The sequence below is a fragment of the Pseudorca crassidens genome, chromosome 1, assembly GCF_039906515.1.
Source record: "Pseudorca crassidens isolate mPseCra1 chromosome 1, mPseCra1.hap1, whole genome shotgun sequence".
Taxonomy (NCBI): domain Eukaryota; kingdom Metazoa; phylum Chordata; class Mammalia; order Artiodactyla; family Delphinidae; genus Pseudorca; species Pseudorca crassidens.
In genome coordinates this window covers 112300392-112317531 of record NC_090296.1, presented here as the reverse complement: position 1 = coordinate 112317531, position 17140 = coordinate 112300392, and the positions used below count along the sequence as shown (strand labels likewise).

At 44.8% G+C, this 17140-nt stretch overlaps 1 protein-coding gene across 8 annotated transcripts in view; it reads left to right on the top strand.

Annotated features, from left to right (window-relative positions):
- The window catches only part of DAPK2 (death associated protein kinase 2), a 119692-nt gene that overhangs the window by 30153 nt on the left and 72399 nt on the right, over nt 1–17140 (top strand). The window lies entirely within an intron of this gene.

Genomic DNA, 17140 nt, shown 5'->3' with positions numbered 1-17140 from the left:
CCTGGGACATACTGTCCTTGTCCTGCATAGCATAGGCAGGAGGGAGTGTGTCCTTGGCAGGGCAGGGCCCCGTGGGTCAGCCAGGCTGTGGTCTCCTGCAAGACCGCAGCTGGCACAGGTCCCTGACCATGTGGTGCCCTCTCCTGCCGCCTCACCACCCTGCAGGGACCTGCTCTGCTCTTCTGCCCACATCACCTCATCCTTTCCTGCCCACCTCCTGTTAGGACGCTTCCTTTCTCCATGCCCCTTGCTTGTCTGGTAATTTCTCTCTCCTTCCTCAAATGTGGCACATCTTGTTTTTATTTAATGGTCTTGACTTTTCTGAGGGATCAGATCTGTTTTTTCAGTTAGACGTCAGCTCCCCCGTGGTACCTTGCCTGTGGTCTTTGGTAAATATTCATTATATATTGGTAAATACCATTGGCTGCTCACCTGGTGTAGGAAAGTGTTTTGGGCTCCTGGCCTCGCCCAGGACCTGAAGTCTCCTTCAGAGACCTGAGAGCTTTTGGGACAATCACACAGTTTTCAACCTGAAAGGGACCTTCGAGAGTATTTAATAATCCAACACTGGTTTTCCAGAAGAAGAAATGAAAACCCAGGAGGGAGTGATTTGTTCCTAAATTATCTGGTGGCTTTGAACAAGTCACTCACTTGCTGTGTTCTCATTTCTTCCTCTGGAAACCAGAGTGTTGGACTGTTAGATACTCTCAAAGCTCCCTTTTAGATTGAATGTTGGATGATTGTCCCAACAGCCCTCAGGTCTCTGAAGGATGGTGTATGATGCGGCAGGAAGTTTTTCCCCATGCCTGAGGGAGGGTCGGAGATACTCACTCCTCCACGTCTGCCCGCAGCACCGCTGTCTCCTCAGGTAGTACTAGAACACCAGACTGCAGGATGGATCACACTTTCCTCTGTAAGCAGTCTTGGAGATAACCCCACTTCCCAAGGGTCAGGTGCTCTGGGAGGCAGGAAGGCCATCTTGGAGCCCTTGGTTAGAGGAAAATGAAGTAAATGAACGCTTGACCGGAGTCACTGCACCTCCAGGGAGGACTCAGGCAGCCAAGCCTCTGGCTCAGAACCCTGGCTTGAAGGTGTTTCTTTCTGGCAAAGCTTCCAGTCACACCCAAAGAAGGTTGGGATTTGTTACGTGCAATGACTAATTAGTCCTGAGGCGGGAGATCTCTACCCACTCACGATGGTATCATGATTTATTCACGTCAGGTTGGAACATTTACAGGGGCTGGACCTTTGTTTCCTGTGGCTTCCATGTCATGTGCAGACAACTGTATTTTTCCAGAATGGATAATTTCTCAAACCTAGCTTGCTTTCCCAGTTGCCGCCAGGAAACTTATAACTCTGGTCACTCGACAGCGCCCCCCTTCCTGGGTCTGCAGTTGTTTTGGAAGGAATGCATTCTTATCTGGGCCTCAGTTCCTTTCCTAGCAGTGCAAGCGCTGGGCTAGCTGCTATCTCAAGGCCTTCCAGCCCTCAGGTTCTTTACTTTTTCTTGCCCCTTTTCCCAGCGGACACTTCTGTTTTCTTAAGGGATATGCTTCCATAGAGCTGCTGCAAGTAAATCAGAGACATCTCAGCTGCTGGGAAGCCCTATGCCTGGTTTCACCTTTCTGCCCAATTACTAAGTCTTAAAGGCACCTAGTGTCCTTTAAGCTGCCAGTTTTCTGCCTTTCAAGATCACACAGACTCAATGTCTAAAATCTCGGTAAGGAAGGACAAGGTCTCAGCCCTGAGGCAGAGTTAAGGCGGGCTCACTCCGCACTGTATTCCCTCAGAATGAAGGGTAGGACCTGTCTCACTCCTCAGGACGTTTGCAGTGTCACTGTGACTGCTTCCTGCACTCTGGCTGTGGAAGTGATTTGTCTCCTCAGTGATCTGGTTACCACCTTGTGGATTGTCTGGGGGTAGGGGTGGCAAGGGCCTCAGGCCTTAGAGGGTCTAAAAATGGTTGCTTCCGTGCTTTCTTTTTGTCTGTTTGCCATTATGATGACATCGGAGATACAATTTGTATCCTGTTTTCCCCAATTACATTACATTGTAAACATTGCCCTCTCATTTTCTCGGGGAATATATTTATCGGCCAGGTGACATGATCAGGTTAACTTTAATAGTTGAAAAAGAAAAACAGTGGATAAAAAAAAAAAAAATCAAATAGTGCACTGAAAAGTTTCCTCCTCCATCCTCCTGAATCTTTCTAGCCCCAGGCCTCAGAAGGGACCATTATTAAGTTTCCATATATCCTTCCAGAAACTGTCTGTGCATACACAGCCATACATATGCACATTCTGTATTTTTTTAAATATAGATTGGATCAGCCTGTGCATGTAGATGGGATCAGAATGTTGTTCTGCAATTTGATTTTTTAATCTTGTGCATTTTCCCAGATCCATGTGTGTGTGTGTGTGTGTGTGTGTGTGTGTGTGTGTGTGTGATGTTCTTTTTACCAGCTGCATAGACCAACTATGGATGGACCATAATGAATTTAACCGGTGACATTGAGGTTGTTACTACAATGCGCATCCTTGTATATACATCTGCATACCTCATTTACTCACCTCCTATCTGCCAAGTATGGTTCTAGACACTGAAGATTCTGCAGTAAAAAAGACAGACTCCAGTGCCACACTCATACCAGTATAATTGTTAGATAAATTCTGGAAAGTGGAATCGTTGGCTGATTGATTTATCACATTTATTGAATGCATGTAAGCCATGTAGAATATTTTGTCGCATGCTTGATGAATGTTTGAATTTTTGGCTGCCTGAAACTTTCTACCTTACACTTGCCCCTGACCACGGTATCCGTACCCTCTCCTCAGCCTCCCAGTGGTTAAAGGGCCATTTACTGAGGCTTCAGGAAGGTCGCTACAGCAGTGCTGGGTGATGACAGTAGCATGTGTTTGCTGACAATTTTCTTTCTTTTTTTTTTTCTTAACTGATGTATAGTTGATTTATAGTACTATATTAGTTTCAGGTGTATAACATAGTGGTTCAATATTTTTTAGATTATACTCAATTTAAAGTTATTATAAAATATTGGCTATATTCCCTGTGCTGTACAATATATTCTTGTAGCTTATTTCTTTTATACATAGTAGTTTGTACCTCTTAATCCCCTATTCTTATTTTATCCCTTCTCCCTTCCCTCTCCTCAGTGGTGACCACTAGTTTGTTCCCTATGTCTGTGGGTCTCTTTCTGTTTTGTTATATTCACTTGTTTGTTTTATTTTTTAGATTCCATATATAAGTGATAGCATACAGTATTTGTCTTTCTCTATCTGACTTATTTCACTAAGCATAATACCCTCCAAGTCCATCCATGTTTTTGCAAATGGCAAAATTTCATTTTTTTTGTATTTTATTTTATTTTATCGAAGTATAGTTGATTTACAATGTTGTGTTAGTTTCTGGTGTACAGCAAAATGATTCAGTTATATATATGTGTGTGTGTGTATATATATATTCTTTTTCAAATTCTTTTCCATTATAGTTTATTACAGGATATTGAATATAGTTCCTTGTGCTATGCAGTAGAACCTTCTTGTTTATCTATTTTATATGTAGTAGTTTGTATATATGTTAATTCCAAACTCCTAATTTATCCCTCCCCACCTTCCCCTTTGATAACCATAAATTTGTTTCCTATGTCTGTAAGTCTGTTTCTGTTTTGTAAATAAGTTCCTTTGTATCAGTTTTTTAGATTCCACATGTAAGTGATGTCATATGATATTTGTATTTCTCTGTCTGACTTCAATTAATATGATAATCTCTAGGTCCATCCATGTTGCTGCAAATGGTATTATTTTATTCTGTTTTGTGGCTGAGTAATATTCCATTGTATATATATATATATATATATATATATATATATATATATATACCACATCTTCTTTATCTGTTCATCTGTCGACGGACACATAGGTTGCTTCTATGTATTGGCTATTATAAATAACGCTGCTATGAACTTTGGGGTGCATGTAACTTTTCGAATTAGTGTTTCTGTTTTCATTGTATATATACCTAGGAGTAGAATTGCTGGATCTGTAGTTCTGTTTTTAGTTTTTTGAGACCCCTCTATACTGTTCTCCATGGTGGCCGCACCAGTTTACATTCCCACCAACAGTATATGAGCATTCCCTTTTCCCCACACCCTCACCAACATTTGTTATTTATAGACTTTTTGATGCTAGTCACTCTGACAGGTGTGAGGTGATATCTCACTGTGGCTTTGATTTGCATTTCTTTGATGATTTGCATTTCTTTGATGATTAGCAGTGTTGAGCATCTTTTCATGTACCTGTTGGCCAACTGAAAAATGTCTATTCAGGTGTTTTGGCCATTTTTAATAGGTGTGTATATATATATATAGAGAGAGAGAGAGAGAGAGAGAGAGTTGTATGAACTTTTTATGTATTTTGGATATTAACACCTTATCAGTCAAATCATTTGCAAGTATTTTCTGCCATTCCGTAGGCTGTCTTTTTGTTTTGTTGATGGTTTCCTTTGCTGTGAAAAAGGCTGGCACTTTTAAGTTCCTTGAGGTACGGCTTTGCCATGTGTCCTCACAATTGCGTGAGGAAGTCAGAGTGGCTGGTTTGCACTTTACAGAAGGAACTGGGGCACAGAGAGGTAAGATTGAGCTAAGGTTGATGAAGGGAGTCCTAGCTCCCCACAAAGCTGGCTGGTAGCAAGGCTGGGATGAGGACTCAGGAAGAGGGACTCTGCTTCCTGGGACTACTTCAAGGAGTGCTCAGAGTTCCTGCCATTTAAATGAAAGCATTTTACAAACAACCCAGTCCAAAAATGGGCAGAAGACCTAAATAGACATTTCTCCAAGGAAGACATACAGATGACCAAGAGGCACATGAAAAGATGCTCAACATCACTAATTATTAGAGAAATGCAAATCAAGACTACAATGAGGTATCACCTCACACCAGTCAGAATATCCATCATCAAAAAATCTACAAACAACAAATGCTGGAGAGGGTGTGGAGAAAAGGGAACCCTCTTGCACTGTTGGTGGGGATGTGAATTGGTACAGCCACTATGGAGAACAGTATTGAGATGCTTTAAAAATCTAAAGATAGAATTACCATGTGACCCAGCAATCCCACTCCTGGGCATATACCCAGAGAAAACCATAATTCAAAGAGACACATGCACTCCAATGTTCATTGCAGCACTGTTATAGCCAGGACATGGAAGCAACCTAAATGTCCATTGACAGACGAATGGATAAAGAAGATTTGGTACATATATACAATGGAATATTACTCAGCCATAAAAAGGAATGAAATTGGGTCATTTGTAGAGACGTGGATGGACCTAGAGATTGTCATACAACGTGAAGTAAGTCAGAAAGAGAAAAACAAATATCATATATTAACGCATATATGTGGAATCTAGAAAAATGGTACAGATGAACCTGTTTGCAAGGCAGAAATTGAGACACAGATGTAGAGAACAAACGTATGGACACCAAGGGGGTAAAGCCGGGGGGTGGTGGGATGAATTGGGAGATTGGGATTGACATATATGCACTATGTATAAAATAGATAAATAATAAGAGCCTGCTGTATTAAAAAAATAAAATTTAAAAAAATGTAAGAGTTTTAAAACTGAAAGATGAAGTTAGTTTTTTTCTTTTCACTTCGTTCTAAAGGGCTTGCATTTCATGAATTCACTTAGAGCTGCTCTGTGCACTGCAGTAGCCAGCGGCCACGTGGGACTACTTAAGTTTAAAGTAATTAAAATTAAATAAAGTTACAATAGGTTGCTCAGTCATGGTAGCCACATTTCAAGTGCTCAGGATTCACATGTGGCTAGTGGCTACTGCATTGGACAGTGCTCTACTGGATATTTCCATCATCCACAGCCCTGACTTCAAGTGTCCATGAGGCTGTAATGTTATTTTTCTCCTAAACTCATGTTCGTAGGTGGAATTTTTGAGATCATCTTCACTCTCTAACTTTACAGGTAGGGAAAAGGGGGTGTACAGATGGGAGGTGACTAGCTGCCCATGGTGTCATAGCTGAGGGTGCAAAGCTATAATTAGAGCCAGACCTCCTCCTATGTTTCATAGTTGTTTTACAGTGTTGTGTTAGTTTCTACTGTACAGCAAAATGGAGTGCTGTACAGCAGGTTTTCATTACTTATCTATTTTATACATATTAGAGACCTCCTGTAGGAGATTAGAATGATTAAAGTACAAACTGAAAATAAAGATGATTGAGAAGGCAGGCAGGCGGAGCCTCTGCCTGAAGGTGGCCTCTGTGGTTAGGAGTGATGCAAAACCACTGGTTTAAGACTGAGAGCCAAGTGGGGAACATCGTCATCCTGAAAGGGTCAAGAATGCCTGTACCCCATGCCTCATAGATTTTATCCTCCACTCAACCTCTGGCTCCTGAAAACTGTAGTTAGGAAGATGAGCAGAGAGTACTAAGCAGTTGATAACTGCTGTTAGTACTAGTAGTAATACTGGTAATACTAATAACAACAACAGTTGTCAAGTACCCTGCCAATTTTCCTAACTACAGTTTTTAATTTTGGTGGTGGTGGTGGTGGTAGTAGTAGTAAACAGGAAGACAGGAGTTAAAAATTATGTCCATAGGGGCTTCCCTGGTGGCGCAGTGGTTGAGAGTCTGCCTGCCGATGCAGGGGACACGGGTTCGTGCCCCGGTCCGGGAAGATCCCACATGCCGCGGAGCGGCTGGGCCCGTGAACCATGGCCGCTGAGCCTGCGCGTCCGGAGCCTGTGCTCCGGAACGGGAGAGACCACAGCAGTGAGAGGCCTGCATACTGCAAAAAAAAGAAAAAAAAAAATTATGTCCATAGGCAGTCCTTAAAGGTGGAAGGAACTTTCTGGTATACCAAGATAATTCTCTTGTGTGTTTATGCTAGTGATTCTCAAATGTTAGTGGATATTGGAATTCCCCTAGAGGGCTTGTTAAACCATAGATGTTGGAACCCATCCCCAGAGTTTTGATTCAGGAAATCTGGGGTAGGGCCTGAGAATTTGCATTTCTAACAAGTTCCCGGATGATGCTTATGCTGCTGGTTTGGGGGGTATACTTTGAAAAGCATTGGTTTATACCTTTAGGTGCTAAAGAGAACTCAGCTTAAGTTTCAGTGGCACAGATTTACATTTCTAACCCTCTTTTACAGACCCTCCTACCTATGCCCCAACTGTGCCCCACCTAGAACCAGCCTCTGTACCACTCGGAAAACAGTTGTCATTACTAACCATGTCTGTGCGTCAGTTTTTCAGACCTAACCACCAGTAGGTCTTGAGCTTCTACAATGTGCCGGTTTTACAGTGGGTGTGGTGGGTCACACTGATGAAGTGTAAGATATTGCCCTGCCCTTAAGAAGATTAATCTAGTTTGGGGGTGGGAAAAACACAAACACAGGAAAGAAAAGGGTACAAAGGGATAATTGTCTTTTTGTGTACTCATCTTTGTAAGCTGACGCATTCAGAGGCGAGGATCCCTGGGGGTTGGCATGGTCAGGGCAGCTTCCAGGAGGAGTTAGAACTTGAACTTAAGCAGAGGTAGGATTTGACTAGGCAGAAGGTATCTCAGGATAGGCAAACGGGCAAACAGGAGAAGCCCTGAGGTGGGAATGTGTGTGTTGGGTTGTCCCTGCTGGGAAGCCAGAGTACAAGGGCCCTGGGACCTGGCCAAGGTGCATAGCCTTGACGGGAGGGGAAGACAGGTCTTGAGTAGAAGAGAATGTGATGACATAAGTGTTTCAGGAAGATGGACTTGGGGATGTGTGGGGTGGACTGGGAATGTAGATGGAGGACTGTGGGCACGAATGCTGAGCAGGAGGTTGTGCTAAGTGTATTCATCTGTAAAAGTCTAGCTCTAGAGGGGGGTGGGTATGAAGAGAGTCTAGTCAATTTCATTCAGAAAATATGTACTGCGGCCCTACAGGGGGTCCAGCATTTTATTAGGTACCTGGGGGCACAAGGATGGGTGATTACAGGCTCTGCTGGAGGATCTCACAGTTTAGTGAGGAAGCGGAATATACAAAGAGAGAATTTCAGTAAAATGTGCTGAATGCTATGATGGAGGTGTGCACCAGAGGTGGAGACAGAGGAAAGCCTCATGTCCAGGACACAAAGAACATTTCTTTTTTTGAATTTTCTTTTATTTATTTTTATACAGCAGATTCTTTTTTTTTTTTTTTTTTTTTTGCGGTACGTGGGCCTCTCACTGTTGTGGCCTCTCCCGTTGCGGAGCGCAGGCTCAGCGGCCATGGCTCACGGGCCCAGCCGCTCCGCGGCCTGTGGGATCTTCCCGGACCGGGGCACGAACCCGTGTCCCCTACATCGGCAGGCAGACTCTCAACCACTGTGCCACCAGGGAAGCCCAGCAGATTCTTTTCTTCAAATTTTTCTTAATGTTTCATTTTATTTTATTTATTTTTGGCTGCGTTGGGTTTTCGTTGCTGCATGTGGGCTTTCTTCTAGTTGCGGTGAGCAGGGGCTGCTCTTTGTTGCGGTGCACAGACTTCTCATTGTGGTGGCTTCTCTTGTTGTGGAGCTTGGGCTCTAGGTGTGCAGGCTTCCGTAGTTGTGGCACTTGGGCTCAGTAGTTGTGGCTTGCGGGCTCTAGAGCACAGGCTCAGTAGTTGTGGCTCATGGGCTTACTTGCTCCACGGCATGTGGGATCTTCCCGGACCAGGGCTCGAACCCGTGTCCCCTGCATTGGCAGGCGGATTCTTAACCACTGTGCCACCAGGGAAGCCCCAGCAGGTTCTCATTAGTTATCTATTTTATACATATTAGTGTATATATGTCAATCCCAATCTCCCAATTCATCCCACCACCACCACCCCTCACTGCTTTCCCCCCTTGGTGTCCATACGTTTGAAGAACATTTCTAAGGAAAGATCAGGAGTGATAATAAATTCTGGCCGACTTTCCCATGCTCATTTTGACAAAGAGGAGGTCTTACGTTTGTAGACTAAGAAGAGGTTCCGGCCCTTTCCTCGCCGTTGACTGTCATGTTCTTGGTGACCCTGTAGCCCAGTGATGTGTGGTAGAAACTGCTGACCGCCCCCGCTCCCAGTTCACCCCTGATGGAGTAATTACAGTTGTTGATGAAAAAGTAATCCGTGGATCTAAGAAAGAAATGGAAAATTTTATTTGAGCCAGATTGAGGATTATAACCTGGGAAGAGCATCTCAGAAAGCTGTAAGAACTCTTGCACCCATTAGAAATCAAAACACAGTTATATGAGTTTTTTGAGACAGAGAGCTATACATCAATGACGTATTATTGACAGTTCACACAATCCAGATCTAAGTGTCAGTGTGGCCCCTTATAAGATCAAGAAGGAATGTTATCTTTTAAGGAGTTGTCTTGTTGCTGGGAGAATGTTCCTCTTTATGGTTGAGCAGGTATTCCTGTTGATGGGGGAGGTTTGGTCAATGCATAATGCAGATACACACTGCACACTAGAGGGGGGAGAGGGGCCAAAGGGCAGAGAAAATTTTTTATGCTTAAATTTTTCTTGTCTTTCCATAAAATATGAATTTTATTTCACACAGTGTTCTGCTGTGCTGGTTGGGGGTGTCCATTCGATTGTTTCTTTTCTCTCTCTCTTTTCTACTGTTAAACAACACAGGAAGTTTTGAAAGGGAGGTTTTCACTTAACTATTCATCATCCTAGCACATTTTTGCCTCTGTGTTCTCTACTATTTTTTGGCCACACAAGTGTGTTTAAACAAAATGAAAACTGTAATCAAACTGTACGTATACCATCTGCGCATGTTCCCGTATCATTATTTTATAAACATGTCCCAGCTGATTCTCCTGTTTATCATCTTAATGTTTGTGTCATCTTCCACTGCAACCGGAACAGCTAATTACCACCCAGTTCCTTAATGGAAGATTTTTAGCTTGTTTCCAGATTTTCCTTGTCTATGGAGCTGTGCTCTCTCTTTTGAAGTCTCTCCATTGGCTACATTCCCAAAGAACCCTGCACTTGGACCAGAATAATGTGATTTTAAGTTCCAGATCTGTGGCTAGTTAGCTGTGTGGCTTCAAGTCTCTGAGGCTCAACTTTCTGCTCTGTGATAATACTGACTGTGCAGGGTGTTGAGATATGACTCAGGGCCCATAAAGGACCTTTCATGAAGGACCTGCACATTTAGGCACAGTTGATATGACTCAGTAGAAGCACGTGAGTGAGTATTTTTATGGTTCTCTTTTTATCTCTCTACGTAGAGGGATAATTCACTGACCACGCAATTCATCCATTTATAGTGTACAATTCAGTGGCTTTTACTCTAGTCCCAGAGTTGTGCATCACCACCACCATCAACTTAAGAACATTTCATTACCGCCAAGAAGAAACCCTGTGCGCACTAACAGTCATTCCCCGTTTCCTCCAACCCCCCCACCCCCCAACCCTAGGTAACCACTAGTCTGCGAATTTTGTCTCTGTGGGTTTGCCTATTCTGGTCACTTTATATAAATGGAATTATATTTATGTGGTGTTTTACGACTGGCTTCTTTCATTGAGCATAATGTTTTCAAGGCTCTGTGTTGTAACATGTATCTGCTTCATTCCTTTGAGTCACCAAATAATATTCCATTGTATGGATATAGCACCTTTTATTTATCCATGTATCAGTTGATGGACATTTAGGTTGTGTGGTTCTTTAAACATTTTAAAAATGAATTAATTAACTCTTTTATTTTTTTTGGCTGCGTTGGGTCTTCGTTGCTGGGCGCGGGCTTTCTCTAGTTGCGGCGAGCGGGGGATACTCTTCGTTGCGGTGCGCGGGCTTCTCATTGCGGTGCCTTCTCTTGTTGCGGAGCATGGGCTCTAGGTGTGTGGGCTTCAGTAGTTGTGGCACGCGGGCTCAGTAGTCGTGGCTTACAGGCTCAGTAGTTGTGGTGCACCGGCTCTAGAGCACAGGCTCAGTAGTTGTGGTGCACGGGCTCAGTAGTTGTGGCTTGCGGACTGTAGAGTGCAGGCTCAGTAGTTGTGGCACACGGGCTTAGTTGCTCTGTGGCATGTGGGATCTTCCCAGAGCAGGGATCGAACCCGTGTCCCCTGCATTGGCAGGTGGATTCTTAACCACTGCGCCATCAGGGAAATCCCTTACGTTGTGTGGTTCTTGATATGCAGTGCTAACTGACATCTATCAAACACTGTTGCATGCCCCAAGTTGTTTGATGTGCCAATATATAGGACTCTTGGTCCCTTTTTCATCATAACTGTCAAACCACAGAAATTACGTAACTGCTGGGAGAACTGTCGGAGAGCTGCCCCCCTGAGTTATGAAGGAACCCCGTGCTGAGTAAGCCCACACCCTTTAGGAAGGTACCTTTGCCTTCCTTCCTGATGCTAACTTTCTCCAGGGCTGGGAGATCAGAGGAGGCAGCCCATTCAGGAGGCAGAGAAGGCTTCCTGGAGGAGGGGCCTTCAAGGATAGAAAGCCTGGCTGAAGTAGGAGTAGATGGACATCTTGGGCAGGTGTGAGCAGGGGACAGATTGCCGTGATAGGAGAGTGGAGGGAAGATTTAGGGGCCCTGGGAACTGAGGGTGCCCGATTACAGGCTGAGGGGATCTTATACAGAAAGGGTTGTGTGGTGACGAGCATGGTGAAGTGAGGTTGGGCCCGCTACTGTCTCGTAACTTTCCCCCCTCTTTGTAGCTGGTGGAGGTTTTTCTGAGTGAGGTTCAAGCCTCCCTGCATATTCAGTGGCTTTCTGGAGCTGGGCTACCTGTGGGCAGGAGGGAAGAAGAGTCGCCACTTCCTTCTTGGCTCCCTGCGAGGTTGATGTAACCTGGACTTGGCTCTCTCCTCTCCCAGCTGCCATGTAGGCGCCAAGGCTGAGCTGTTTGAAACATGAGGTGGGGTGGAGGGGAGGGGAGAGAGCACAGGGATGCCTGTCAGGAAACCTGTCTGGCCCTGGCTCTGTCACTGCCCGGGAGAGTAGAGGGCTCAGGCAGGTCCATCCCCTTGTCTGGACCTCGCCTTCCCCATCTGTAAAGTGAGGGTGATGGTGAGAAGTTCCCTTTATTTCCACAGTTCCATGAGCTTTGCCGACTTTTATTGTGTGCTGGGGATCTCAGACAACTTTCTGTGGTTGGTTCTGTCCTGCTATGGGGGGCTTGTGGCTTCTCTTGGGGGTCCTGATACAGGTGCTGGAACTGTGCATCTTTAGTTGGGGGTGGGGAGACAGGGGCTGACAGATATTGTAAAGTCCAGGATATAGTAGGAGGAGAGATTATTTTGGTGTCTCCTGCTGCCTGACCCGTCAGCCTGGAGGGCTGTGTCCTCTGACGGCAAGGGCTGATTCTCTGACTCTGGCCTATTTTTTGGTAAACAGGCAAAAGCTACGTGTGTCAGACAAGTGGGGACAGACCTTGGTGGCAGGTGCCACTGTGGCAGCAGAGGCGTCAGGGCTGGCCTGGGGAAGCTGGGGGACCGGTGTGCTGGGGTGGGACCACTCGGTGCAGGTTGGTAATGAAGCCCTCATGGGCGTGATGGGGTGCCAGGAGACAGCACGAGCAGAGAAATGCTGGGCAGGCTGGTTCTGCCCGTGTGGCTGAGATTTACGTGTGTTGGGTCTTGTTCTACTCCTGCACCCAGTGCTTGTGTTCATTTCCCTCTTTTGTGGATTAGATGGTTTCTTATTTTATTCCCCTCCCTCCCCCAACTTGGCCATCTGTCTCCCACTGTTTTCTGTTGGCCTCGAGCATGAGAGACTCTGGGCACATTGGTCCACGCCGGTTCCCATCTTGGGAGGGCACACGGCTGTCCCCCCACCTTCTGGGTTGTCTCCATCTTCTCCAGCACCTGCACGTCTTCCCTGCGCTGCACTTGTATTCCTGGGCCGGCAGCTGGGGTTTAGGTCAAGGGAGGGTAATGTTTCTGTTCTTGTTTCCAATATCTGTGGTGACTATATTTAATAACCCCATGATCGAAACATATGGCCTCATACACTGTAGCCTGAGAACAGAACAAAATGTTTGCAATCGCTACTAAAATCTAGGCAGGATGATTTGCTATGAACTGGCTGGATACCTGCCTTGTTCAGAGCCTCCTGGCTTCTCTAGCACCACAGGTAGGAAGATCCCTCAGGGGTGGGTATGGGACTTAGAAGATGTGTCTGTCCCATGAAAGGCAAGATCTTGCAACCTTAAGTGCAGGCTTTGGGCCAGAGCAGAACAGCAGGTAGACCAGCTGAGCTCTCTGGGCTCAGTTTCCCAGCCTGGAGGGCGGGGCTCTGCTAGTCTCTCTCCTTACTCACCTAAGTGCTAGAGGATTAGCTAAAAGTGTTTTGAAGAGCTCATCTAAAAGGAGCTATGGGAGGAGATGGAATTAATTGTTTCAAATGAGGAAGGAAAGAGAAGTCGTCACTGATTTGGGCCCTGAAGCCAGGAATGTGAGGCCGAATAACAACCTGTGGCTGCTGGGAGGGTGGGAGGGAGGATGCGGCTCTCAGAGTCACGGGATCCTTGGCTCAGGTTCCTGGCTGACTCAGCAGGCGGTTCTGCACGTGCTCAGTGCACTTGCGTGTGGGTCCCAGGGCCTGTGAGAAAGCCCACTGCCAAACCAGGCGGCAGAGACCCCCCCCACCCCATGCACATACAGCAGTAACAGCTTGGAAAGTCTTGTTTCCCACTAAGGAGATCAAAACCCTCAACACTCTACTGGTCTAAACAAAACTGTCCCATCCAGGCAAAGGTATCAGCATGAGGCAAGCCATGTTTGATGATGATAATTAAAAAAACAAAAAGAACCCCCTATTGAATTAATGAATCCAGGCATTGATCATTAGGAGCTGCTAACATCACCAAGAGAGAGGCAGCCAGAGTGCGTGTACCTCCTGATGGAAGCACCACCTGCGGAGTTTTGCCAGAAACTCAAACTTGAATCTGATTAAACCTCTCCATCCAGCTACAGATTTACAGGATATACAGGGCACAACAGAACATGTTAAACAACACTGTGGGGGCGCAGTCAGCAAACTCCACTCTGCGGGAAACTCTAGGTCAAAAGATCGATTATTTTCAACAAATGAATTGTGAGAAAAAGAGAGAGAGAGGGAGAGAAGGAGAGGAACCTATAGATTAAAACAGACTTAAGAAACATTAGCAATCAATTGCAATGTATGGGCCTTATTTGGATTTTGATTTGGTGAAACAAACTGTAAACAACCTTTATGACACAATAGGGGAAATATTAGCACCAACTAGATGATGGTATTAAGGGCTTATTTTTATTTTTTTAAAACACAATAAATACTACGGCTATAGTTTTTTAAAGAGTCCTTGTCTTTTATATTTTTAAATTCAACTTAATTTATTTTTTTAAATTTATTTTTGGCTGCATTGGGTCTTTGTTGCTGCACGTGGGCTTTCTCTAGTTGTGGAGAGCGGGAGCTACTCTTCGTTGTGGTGCGTGGGCTTCTCATTGCGGTGCCTTCTCTTGTTGCGGAGCATGGACTCTAGGCTCACGGGCTTCAGTAGTTGTGCCTTGTGGGCTCCAGAGCACAGGCTCGCTCAGTAGTTGTGGCGCACGGGCTTAGTTGCTCCATGGCACGTGGGATCTTCCTGGACCAGGGCTCGAACCGTGTCCCCTGCGTTGGCAGGTGGATTCCTAACCACTGCGCCACCAGGGAAGCCCTTTAATTTTTTTTAAATTTATTTTTGACTGCGTTGGATCTTCGTTGCTGCACACGGGCTTTCTCTAGTTGTGGTGCGTGGGCTTCTCATTGCGGTGGCTTCTCTTGTTGCGGAGCACGGACTCTAGGTGCACGGGCTTCAGTAGTTGTGGCACGTGGGCTCAGTAGTTGTGGGTCGTGGGCTCTAGAGCGCAGGCTCGGTAGTTGTGGTTCATGGGCTTAGTTGATCCATGGCACGTGGGATCTTCCCGGAGCAGGGATTGAACCCATGTGCCCTGCATTGGCAGGTGGATTTTTAACCACTGCGCCAGCAGGGAAGTCCCAGGAATGATACTTTAGAGATATGACATGGGAAGGGGCAAAGGTCCCCTCAGCTCTTACTAAGTAGCTGCCTCCTATGTATATGTGTGAGACCGATGGAGCTCATACATAGTCCCTGTGTTTGTGTGGCCTTTTGCAGTTTACAAAGTGTGTTCACTTTTATCATCACCTTTGGGCCTCACGGTAGCCTCACACAGGCAGGGATTACCCTCATTTAACAGAGAGGAAGCTGAGGCTGGGAGAGTTTATGACTTATCCAAACATGACAGCTATTTTGAGGGAGCTGGTACTGATCCCAGGTCATCTGACTCCTGAGATCACACATCCTAGCAGTAGATGAGTGACTCCAGGGGCCCAGAATGGGGCCCCTGCCTGTGCAGGCCTATCTTAAAAGTCAACAACCACCTGTGACTGAGGGAGAAAGGAGCATCCAGGGGTCAGCTGATGACCTTTCTTTGGATGGAACAAATAGTAAGTAGAAACTTGGGTTGATTTCTCTCTCATGGCCAAACTCTGGTGATGTTCAAGGATGGGTCAAACTTGACCCTGCTTGACTTTATAAGTAAACAAGATCCCGACTTTCTATCTCATCATCTCTCCCCAGGCCCCTGAATCAGTTTCCCACCAGTTTCACTCCACTCTTGATGAGGCGGTCAAGGTTAAGAGTAAAGCTCTGGAGCCAGTCCCCTTGGGTTCAAATTTCAGCTTTACTCCTTTCTGGCTGTGTGATTGGAAAATTGCTTCTCCTCTCTGTGTTCCAGTAGCCTCCTCTGTAAACAGGGGGCAGTAATAATACCTCCCTTATAGGGTTGGTAAGAGTACTGAGCACATTAATGCATCTTAGAATTGTGCCTAGAATATAGAAAGAAATTATTATTATTTTTTAAAATAGTGAAAAGTCTTAAAAAACTAAGAATAGAGTTACCATATGATCCTGCAATCCCACTCCTGGGCATATATCTGGAGAAAACTCTAATTTGAAAAGATACATGCACCCAAGAGTTCATAGCAGCGCTATTGACAACAGCCAAGACATGGAGGCAACCTAAATGTCCATCGACAGATGAATGGATAAAGAAGATGTGGTAGATGTATATACAGTGGAATATTACTCAGCCATCAAAAAGAATGAAATAATGCCATTTGTAGCGACATGGATGGACCTAGAGATTATCATACTAAGTGAAGTAAGCCAGACAGAGAAAGACGAATACCATATGATATCACTTCTATGTGGAGTCTAAAAAAATGATACAAATGAACTTATTTACAAAACAGAAATAGATTCACAGACATAGAAAACAAACTTATGGTTACCAAAGGGGGTAGTGGAAGGGCGGGTTATAAATTAAGAGTTTGGGATTCATATATATACACACTACTATATATAAAATAGGTAGAAAATTCCCTGGTGGTCCAGTGGTAAAGAATCTGCCTTACAATGCAGGGGATGTGGGTTTGATCCCTGGTCAGGGAACTAAGATCCCACATGCCGCAGGGCAACTAAGCCTGTGCGCCACAACTACTGAGCTCACGTGCCTCAACTAGAGCCTGCGTGCCGCAAACCTACAGAGCCCACGCACCCTGGAGCCTGCGTGCCACAACTAGAGAAGAGAAAACCCACACGCCACAACTAGTGAGAAGCCTGCACACCACAACAAAGAGCCCACACACCGCAACAAAAGATCCCGCATGCCTCAACGAAGATCCTACGTGCTGCAGCTAAGACCCGACGCAGCCAAAAATAAATAAAGTAAATAAATAAATAATATAATAAATTTTTAAAAAACCCAAAAAACATAATTTATAAAGAAATAAAAAATAAAATAGGTAAACAACAAGGACCTACTGTATAGCACAGGGAACTATACTCAATATCTTATAAAAGCCTATAATGGAAAAGAATCTGAAAAAGAGTATATATGTGTATATATGTATAACGGAATCATTTTGCTGTACACTTGAAACTAACACAGCATTGTAAATTAATTATACTTTGATTAAAAAAATAATGAAAAGTCTTTGTAAGTAGACCAAGATTAGACTACAAAATAACAAGTGATTTGTTGTTGTTCTTTTTAAATAACTTGGAGAATCTTCCAAGGATCCTGTCAGTTCTGGAAAGAGCTCTGAAACTCCTTCCTGGGA